This window comes from Myodes glareolus, chromosome 14 (assembly GCF_982192425.1).
Source record: "Myodes glareolus chromosome 14, mMyoGla1.1, whole genome shotgun sequence".
NCBI classification, from domain to species: domain Eukaryota; kingdom Metazoa; phylum Chordata; class Mammalia; order Rodentia; family Cricetidae; genus Myodes; species Myodes glareolus.
Genome location: NC_142039.1, coordinates 46,096,528 through 46,106,947, shown reverse-complemented (window position 1 = coordinate 46,106,947; position 10,420 = coordinate 46,096,528).

Genomic DNA, 10,420 nt, shown 5'->3' with positions numbered 1-10,420 from the left:
GCTAACTCCCATTCATTTCACGGCAAATTATGAGAGATTAAGGTTTACTATGAAGTAAGACCTGACTTGACAATTAATCAGCCTGGTCATTTGGGGATTGAATTAAATTGGACCTGATGTCTCCTGGATGCTCAAATGAAATCAAAGTCTCTCCTTTGGCAGGGTACGGGCCACAGCTGAGAATACAAACCCAGCCTGTCCCCCTTCTCCTCTTTGCATACAGATGTCAATTTATTATTTCAAAACACAGCAAAGAAGAAAGGTGCAGGCTACCATTTGGGTTTCTAGAGTGAATGCAGACACCAATTTCACTCTTTGTTAGTCTGAGAAACCTCCTAGGAGCAGGGAATTAAAAACCCTGTGTAAGACCGGAGCTCCCCTCTTTTCTATCATCAAGATTTTGCATTGTCATACAAAGAAGCGAGCTTCTATGTGCATGTGTTTGGTGTGGTATATGTAAGTGTCTGCACATGTGTGGGGTGTACGTGCGCCTGTGTGGAGGCCAGAGGTCAATGCTGAGCATCTCCCTCCATCACCCTGCACTTTACTTTTTATTCTGAGACAATACCATTCACTGAACCCACAGTTTTCTCTTTCAGCTAGATGGCCTAGCGGGTAAGATCCGAGAGGTCCCTCTACTTCTCCAGTGCTGGAGTAACAGCTGAGCTGCTATTCCTGACTTTTACGTGGGTTCTGGGGACCCAAACGTAGGTCCTCATGATTGTGCAGCAAGCTCTTTACTCTCTGAGCCATCTCCCCAGACCCAGGGGTGGGTCTCACTGTGACATTTTCATACATATCTGTCACTCTGCTTTCATCTCCTGCATCCTCTCCCCACTGCGTTTTCTGATTTTGGGTATCAATAGCTGCCCCCCCCCTGCTTTTTCCAGTTCCCTTTCTCCTCTATTTAGTCCCTTGATTCTGTTTCACAGAATCCAGTAAGGAAGATAGGCAAGCTATTAATGTAAATGCTAACTCATTCTGGTTGGAGCCTAGGGACTTGACGGAGTATGTGATGGTCAGTTTTAACGGTCAGCTTGACACAATCTACAATCACTTGAGAAAAGAGTCTTGATGAGGGATTGTCTAGATGAGGTTGGCCTGTAGGCATGGATCAGAACGATTCCCTTGATCATATTAATGGAAATTAGAAACCCCACCTATTGTGGGTTGCACCACTCCCTAGGCAGGGCATCTCTGACTGTATAAGAATGAAGAAAGCCAGCTGGAGCACTAACACGCTTGCATTAATCCTCCGCTGTCTGTTCTTGACTGTGGATATGATAGCATCAGCTGCCTCCTGTCCCTGCTGCCTTACCTCCCCAACCATGACAGGCTATGACCTGGAACTGTGACCCACATGGGCCCTTTCTCCCTTAAGTTCCCTTTTTTGGGGTCTTTTATCACACACAGCAACAGGAAACTAAGAAGAGGCAGCATCTACGTGGTGGCTCCGTACTTTCTCTGCTGGGAGGAGCCCTGTGGAGTCACCTCAGTCAGGATCCTGCCTCCAATTGTGCCAGACATTGTTACCCTATGACTGCATGGAACATTCTGGGCATGAATAGAGTCCAAGGCTGAAGACGGCAACCGCCTTTGGAAACTGCCAACAGACATAAATAACTCTGCTGGGGCCACCTTTTCTCAAGGAAGTAATAAAAGTACTCTTGTGGCTGATGGCAGGATGCAGGAAAAACCATTTTCTGGCTTCATCACAGCCTTATGACTTTGGATCTATCCATCCACTGCCTTTACAATTGCAGTTTCTGGGCAGTGGTATTCATCCATTAGTATGTGATAAGCACATAGTACGTGCTTGCTGTGATTCAACGCTACTTCTCTGAGTCATAAAACTGCAAAAATGATGAAGAGAGAAAGCAGGTTAAATACAATATATATCTCAGTACTCTTGTTTCAAAGGGGACTCATTTGTAGATATCACTGGAATGGCCATCAAAGCTTCTGTGTAGTTTACAAACTTGACAACTCTAGCAACACTTGATTAGAATGTCTCCTCCCAGGAGACAGAGAGCCACCACCGCTCCCGCTTGCTATTTGCTTTGTAGAAATTCAGGGGATTACAGGACTTTAGCTGCTTGCATTCCCATCAGGCCATAGGTCTGGTCTTTACCAATGAAACGTGAGGGAAACTGAACTTCCTATCTGACTCAAGCATCTAATCACTCTGGCTCAGCTGTATCCTTTTCTTCCTACCTCAGCACCTTAAAGCCCTGTCTGAAGAAGGAGGCTGAACTATCCCAAAGGGAAGCCTTCCCTGGAAGGTCACAGGGGTCTGCGGAGGTCTTTGCTTGAAGAAAGCAATAATGGTGGACTTTTGGCTGCTCTAGAAGCTACTGAGATGTGGAGTTGGTTGTGACGACTGAATAGCAGGGCCTGTCTTAAACGATGGAATGATGAGCATTCTCACCGAGCGAGCATTCTCACCGAGCATGAGCAAAGTGTGTGAACGTGACTGTGGCTGAGAGAATCGTTGCATCCTGCTCTGGGTGGATGGACATACCAGTCACCTCAAGGTGTTCGGCGTGTGCTCAGACTCCTTGTGTACAAGCTTATGACACATCACACAAAATGTCTCACTGGTCATGTGACACGCTTTCCACAGCTCACAAGTAAGAGATACATAGTGCTCAAGTGACTTGCCCAAGATCAAGTGACTTGCATACAAGTGGCCAGCATGCTACCAGAGCCCAAGGGTCTTCTTTCACCTAACTGCCTCTCAGAAATCTGATCTCGAATGTTCCTTCCTGCTGATACAGGTTTGTATATACTCACATGAAGTCGAAGTATGGACCCAGTACTAATCAGGACTGGCTTCTGAATTGAGGGAGTCACCCTTCAGTGTCAAAGAAACCATCACAAGGATGGAAAGGGAAAGACTAAACCCATCATGTGGGCAAACGATCCAGACAGAGAGGGTCAGCAGAGATGTCAGGTCGGTCAGTGCAAGATTCCTTTTTCTTTTCTCTTCTTTTTCTTTTTCTTTTTTGGTTTATTTTGTGTGAGGGTCTCATGGAGCTCCATGTGGTTTCAAACTCACTAACTACTGACTTTCAACTCCTGATTTTTCTTTCTTCACTGTCCAAGTGATAGGATTACAGGCACAGCTGCTCCTGGCTTATGCAGTGCTGGGACTTGAATCCATAGCCTTGTGTGTTCTAGGCAAGCACTCGCCCACCTAAGCTACATGCCCAGAGCAAGATTTCTCTATAAAATGCGATGCATCATTAATTTGACTGTCAATCTGACTGGATAAGAGACACCCTGGGCATTCCTAAGGTACACCTTTGGGTGTGTCTGTGAGGCATTTCCAGAGAGGACTGAGGGGGAGAGACCCACCCTGAGTGTGGGTGGTACCCACATTCTTGTGCCCCGTGGCAGTAGAGTTAACACTCAGGCAAATTCTGCAGAAACAAAGCCGTTGTCTATTTTTGATGATAGAAAATGGTTGATTTTGCTTTTAAGCGTTATTGAGGGGAGAGATGGAGAGATGGCTCAGTAGTTAAGAGCACTTGGTGCTCTTTAAGAGGACCCAGGCTTGTTTCCAAGCACCAACACCTCTGCTCACATCTGTTTGTAACTCTAGTTCTAAAGGATCCTATGCCAGAGCCTCTACAAGCAACTGGTGTGCACATATATATGCAAGCAAAACACATACACATGAAATAAAAAAAATAAATCTTTTTTTTTAAAAAATTCTGAGTTAGATAACATTTTTCAGTGAGTCATTGTTTGCTTTGAAATTGCTTATAATTTTTTTGGGTGGATGGGGGGTTGTTTGGGAGATTTTGTCTGCTTTTAAAAGACAGAGTTTTACTACACAGCCGGGCCAGGCTAGCTTCAAACTTGTGACAGTTCTCCTGTCTCAGCTTCCCAAGTGCGAGAATTACAAAAGTGAACCACCACCCAGATTCACACTTTACCTTTTTTTTGCAAAATTATCGCAAATTTGCAGAGATGTTGGGATTGCTGTACAAATAGCTCTTTATCAGAACCATCCAGGAGTATGCTAGTGGCCTCTTGTCTCGTCACCTAGAATATTTTAGTGTACATTTTCCTACCTTCAAGGGACATTCTTCTGTAAAACCACAACACAACCAACAAAGTTGGAAAACTAACACTGGGTGCATTGCTATCCTCAAGTCTCTGCAGGGGAGGGGAATTAAAATCCCACCAGGGGTCTCAGAGATGGACTTATAATAAAAGGATCCAGTCCCCAGAATCTCACATCCCTTTCAGCGTCAAGGGAAATTAGAATAAGGATGGAGGAGGGCAGGCTAACCCCATCAGTGTCAAGGGAAATTAGGATAAAGATGGAGGAGGGCAGGCTAACCCCATCAGTGTCAAGGGAAATTAGGATAAAGATGGAGGAGGGCAGGCTAACCCCATCAGTGTCAAGGGAAATTAGGGTAAAGATGGAGGAGGGCAGGCTAACCCCATCAGTGTCAAGGGAAATTAGGATAAAGATGGAGGAGGGCAGGCTAACCCCATCAGTGTCAAGGGAAATTAGGATAAAGATGGAGGAGGGCAGGCTAACCCCATCAGTGTCAAGGGAAATTAGCATAAGGATGGAGGAAGGCAGGCTACCCCATCAGTGTCAAGGCATCACTCACTCTTCACCTTCCTTCTATGGGAAACAGGGGCTCAGCCTTACTCCTTGAGCCTGACATACTTGCAGAGTTAAGTGAGTTCCCTTCCCCCTTTGGCTAGATATCACAGGTAGGGAAAACCCACAGGGCTGCTGCTCCACTTACGCCTTTAGGTGATGGGTATCTTCAATTTGCATCCCCTCCGGAGATATTCAGGTCCATTTCCGAAGACTGCACAGTTACTCCTTTCCCCTATCTTAGCTAGGGTTTCTACTGCTGGGATGAAACACAATGACCAAAAGCGAGCTGTAGGGGAAGGGTTCATTTGGTTAATGCTTCCATTTCACTCCTCATCATCAAAAGAAGTTAACACAGGAACTCAAACAGGGCAAGGACCTGGAGGAAGGAGCTGATGCAGGGGCCATGGAGGGGTGCTGCTTATTGGCTTGCCCTAGGTATCTTGCTCAGCCTGCTTTCTTATAGAATTCAGCATCACCAGCCCAGGGATGGCTCCTCCCCCATCAATTGCTACTTAAGAAAATGCACTACAGACTGGCGCACAGCCCAATTTTATGGAGGCCTTTTCCTCAATTGATGTTTCCTCCTCCTGGTGTCTACAGGTGCTGTCATTTGACAAAAATGCACCCAGCACCCCTCCTCTGTGGCTTAAGTATATGGAGGGGTCATACCTTGATGATTCATGTTTCTTAGTGTGTTTATCCTGTGTAAAGATTCTTGCATCCCTGCTTTGTTGGTTGGGCTAAACTGTTTGTAAAATAATACATCACAGTGTTCAAATTGGCCTCGTTTTAGGCAGGTTAAGCCACCCGTGATGGCTTCCACGCTCTTTGCCTGACCCCAGCATACATCGTCCTCCCCCTGGTCTCCTGCAGACATGGGCTTTCTGAGCTAGCTCCCAAAGTGGCCATTAGTTTTTCAAGGAAAACCCTGGACTGACCTTAGAGCAAACAAAAGTCAACCATCTCCTTTTTGTAGCCGTTATTTAATTTCTTTCTTAGGTGGGGGTTGTGTATGAGTGGAAGACAAAGTCTTACACTGTAGCCCAGGCTGGTCTGGAACTCATTTCATAACTCAGAATCGTCTCAAACTTATGAGTCCTTCTGCCTCCCTTCCTGAGAACTGGGGAAACAGACATTATTTTACTATGTCTGGCTTAAGAACTTATTTCCAAGAATAATTTTGCTTGCTAAGAGAAATTGAGTTTAATTGTTCTGTGTGGGGAGATGGGGGGGGTGGTTGTGGGTACCTGAGGAAGCATTAGGTCTCCAGGAATTGGAGGTACAGGTAATGTGAGCCAAGCAATATGAGTACTGGGAACTGAACTCCCTAAAAGAGCAATAAGCACTCATAACTGACTTATGTTTAGTCCTGAGTCTTATTTTTAAAAAATGAATTTTTTGCAGAACTTGGTAGAAATAGCTCCTTATTTATAGAAGGTCCACACTCACCTGGAATAGCTTAGTCAAGCTGCAGACCATTTACTAAGTGGCCAGAGGCTACCAATACAGCGTCTCTGTCCCAGCCAGTGTTCATCGCTCCCCTTCTGCAGGGTCACTGTCATGTAGGCGCAGGTTACTTGCACTGTAACGCAGTAATTTGTTCTGTGAAGAAGTTAAAACAGAAAAATCCAGTGACCACCATCTCTCAAGCTAATATCAAACCAAGAAAACCAGTATTATCACTGTCTTTCCCCCACCCACACACACGCAGAAACTGAGATGTGTCAGTATATTGATATAGACAGTGGGACAAAGCAATGATAGTGGAAAAGTCATGAGAAAGTCTGAGTAGTGGCCGCACAGAGAAGTGTCCTTCTGGAGAACCGTGGTGCAGGCAGGGCGCAGCTTATAGAAAAAGTGATGGATTTTAAGTGTGTCTTTAGAATAAAGCAGACCTAAGAGCTGGGGCTCAGTTGGTAGATCTCTTGAGTAGCATGTGTGAGGTTCTGGATTTGATCTTCAACAGCGCATAAAACTAGCCATGGTGGCACATACCTGTAGTCACAGACTTCTGGAGGATGAGGCAGGATTGGAAGTTCAAGGTCATCCTCAATTAAATAGTCAGTTTGAAGCCAGCTTGGGCTCCAGGAGATTAATAATAATAGTAGTAGTAGTAGTAATAATAATAATGAGAAGAAGAAAAAAGCAGACTTAGATATTTATGGATAGGATGTAGAGGAGGCTGACAAAGAATTAGTAGAGAAAGGCAACAAAGGAACTGATGTCCTCAAGTGCCTGGCGTCACTGCCATTGGAAGAACCTTACAAAATAGAACAGTGACTTATTTGCTGCAGTTAATTAAATTTATGTATTTTCTGTCACATGAAATCTTTAGGGTGAACTCAAGATTTTTTGATGTGAACTTCAAGCAATATAAAACCCAAGGGTGGTCTAACAGGGTAGGGGTCGATTTCTCTCAGGAGTTTAGAGGCTAGTAGCTACCAGTAGGGTTTCAAGGACTCAAAATTTCGGGCCCATGGAAGCTGGGGAAATGGTTCAATAGGAAAAGTGATTGTCTCACAAGTGTGCAGACTAGAGTTCAAATCTTTAGCACCCATGTTTAATGTCAGGCAGGCATAATGACCTGCCAGCAGTCCCTGCCCTAGGGAAGTGGAGATGGGATCGCTGGAGCTACCTCTGGCCTCCACGCACACCCACACACAATGTGTACTCACAAGCATATGAGAACACATACACATATGCACATATGCCACACGAATGCAATAACAACAATAAAAAAATGGAACTGGTGGTCTTGGGTGATCTGATCTTTTCTTTTTGATTGGACACTGGTACCACTACTCCAGGCACCACATCTGCACTTGAGAGAAGAAAGAGAAAGTAGTACTGGCACACAGCGCAGTCATCTTCCCTCACGAGAACCCACAGCCCTTCCCCGCATCACCCTCGGTAGCTAGTGAACAATGAATATTCTTGTCCTCACTTTCAGGTACCCAGGAAGCGGGGGACATGGAGAGTTACTACGCACCTGTAGTAGAGGCAGGAAAGAAGAAAGCAATTAGGAACCAGTGTTAGGATAGTCAGTGTTTATTTGCTACAAAATCAGCCAACCAAGTTCCACATATTATTTAGAATCGTCCTTTCATTAGGTCATATGAAAACATTCCCAAAGACGCAAATCAGGCTACTCGTGTGTCGGAATCTGAAGAGATCTGAGTGGAGAAATAGCCTCTGTGTCTTAGAGACTTAGAGGCTCCGCTGCCTGAAGCCTGAAGACTATCCAGTGATTTCATTAGGTATATGATCATCATTCAACTCACTAACTCAAAAACCACACATTTGTGACCCCTCAAAGTACCATACTGTATAAAAAAAAAACCAAAACAACACAGGATAGGGCCAGTGAGATGGCTTAGCATGTAAGTGTGCTACTGCCAAGCTTGACAATTTAAGTTCAATCCCTGGGACCCACATAGTAGAAGGAGAGAACAAATTTCTACAAATTGTTTCCTGATCTTAACACATGTGTTGTGACATGTACACCACACACATACAAGAAAACACAATAGATAGATAGATAGATAGATAGATAGATAGATAGATAGATAGATAGATAGATGGATGGATGTAATAAAAATGCAGGTTTATGGGCTAGGAATGTAATTCATTTGATGAATTTTTTTAGTGCACACAAAGCCTTGTGTTCCATCCCCATCTCCACATGAACATGGCAGTGTGTGCCTGTAATGCTAGCACTGGGCATGTAAAAGCTTAAGGTCATCTTTGACTATCCAGTAAGTTCAAGACTAGGAAACCTGACACCCTGTCTCAAAAAAAAATCTATACACACACACACACACACACACACACACACGAATTGCTGGCCATGCCCCACCTCAGTCTTCACTGGAAAACTTCCAAGGTCTATTTGTCTCCTCAGTTCTAGGAATAGCGGTGTACCTCTTATTCACAGTTGATTCTGAGTATGTCAAGAAAAAAGACTCAGTAAATGAGGTACAAGCAAAATATCAGAAACTCAACATTGCTTCACTTTACCAAATGCATTTGGACCATTTATCTAAAAAACTGATCTAACATCCTATTAGGTAGATGTGACAGAATCATTTGAATGTGCTGTGGGCATTTTACGATGCAGTCACAAAACTTCACTAGGTATAGTATTCTACAAGATTATAGGTTGTGCTTATATATTTCTCTATTTCTATAAACACATTTGCAAAGCACTCGGTACCTGTGTGGAGATCGCCTGGTTTATTTCTGCTCCCATTGCCACACAGACTCGGCTCCCCCAGAATCCACAATGGCGATGGCTCATCTATCCTAGGCAAGCCTCCTCGTCCTGAGTGATAGGACAGGGTTTCTCTGTAGTTTTGGAGCCTGTCCTGGAACTAGCTCTTGTAGACCAGACTGGCCTCGAACTCATGGAGATCTACCTGCCTCTGCCTCCCGAGTGCTGGGATTAAAGGCATCTACCTCATGTTTAAAGCTAATCTAAGGACACCTTCTTCCCCTTCAGTCTTATGTGACATGGGACTTCTTTCTTAATAACAAATAATTTCTTTCATATACTTATTTTTAGAATTTTAATTACATTTTTTATTTGTGTATATGTAGCATGTGCTATGGCATCCATGCACTGTGTGTGTACATGTATGTATAAATGAGAGCACTCATAACCTACAGGACTCAGTTCTCTCTTTCCATCGTATGGTCCCAGTGATCAAACTCCAGTTCTCAGGCTTGACCGCAGGTACCTTTACCCACTGGGCCATCTTGCCAGCCGTTTTCGGGTTTTGAATTTTATTTGTTTTGAGTTTTTTTTGTTGTTGTTCTTGTTAGCTTGTTTATTGAGAGAGTTTCTCTGTAAAGCCCTGGCTATCCTGGAACTTGTCATGTAGACGACGCTGGTCTCAAACTCAGAGATCCACCTGCCTCTGCCTCCTGAGTGCTGAGATTAAAGGTATATGCTATCACCTCTCAGTCACTGCCCATCTCCTGCTTTTTTTTAAAAAAAGTATTTTTCTAATTTTTAAAAACTATGTTTATTTGGGTCTCTGTGAGCTTGAGGTCCATCTGGTCTACAAGAGCTAGTTCCAGGACAGTCGAGAGAAACCCTGTCTTGAAAAAACAAACAGGCAAAGAATTACATTTATTTATTTATTTTGTGTGTGTGTGTGTGTGTGTGTGTGTGTGTGAGAGAGAGAGAGAGAGACAGACAGAGAGAGAGAGAGAGAGAGAGAGAGAGAGAGAGAGAGGACAACATGCAGAACTCCCTGGCTGGAATTGGTTCTCTCCTTCCACCATGTAGGTTCTAGAAATGGGAGTCAGGCCATCGGGTTTAATGACAAGCACCTTTACCTGCCGAACCATCCTCCATCTCATTTTTTCTTACTACACTTCTAGATTTATGGAGCAAAACACAACAGCATCTGCTGCTTCTGTGGAGTTTTGACAGCTAGCAACCTTGTGACACACACCATAATAATCTTCAGCTCATTTCATAGCGCCAACAGATTTTTATTGAGCATCTACTTAGGAGCTGATGTTCTAAGAATTGGAATATTGGAAATCTGTGCTACAATGACACCTCCTCACATTACAAGGTAGCTGCAGCTAGCTACAGTTTTGTATGTGTCTGTGTGTGTGTGTGTGTGTGTATGTATGTGTCTGTGTGTGTGTGTATGAGGGGAGGAATGACTATCAGGTTACAATACATTTGAAAGCCAGAGGACAAATTAGAATGTCCTACCTTAGGTTCTGTCCACCTTTTTATTTAAAAGACAGGATCTGTCACTGGTCTTGAAGTTCTTA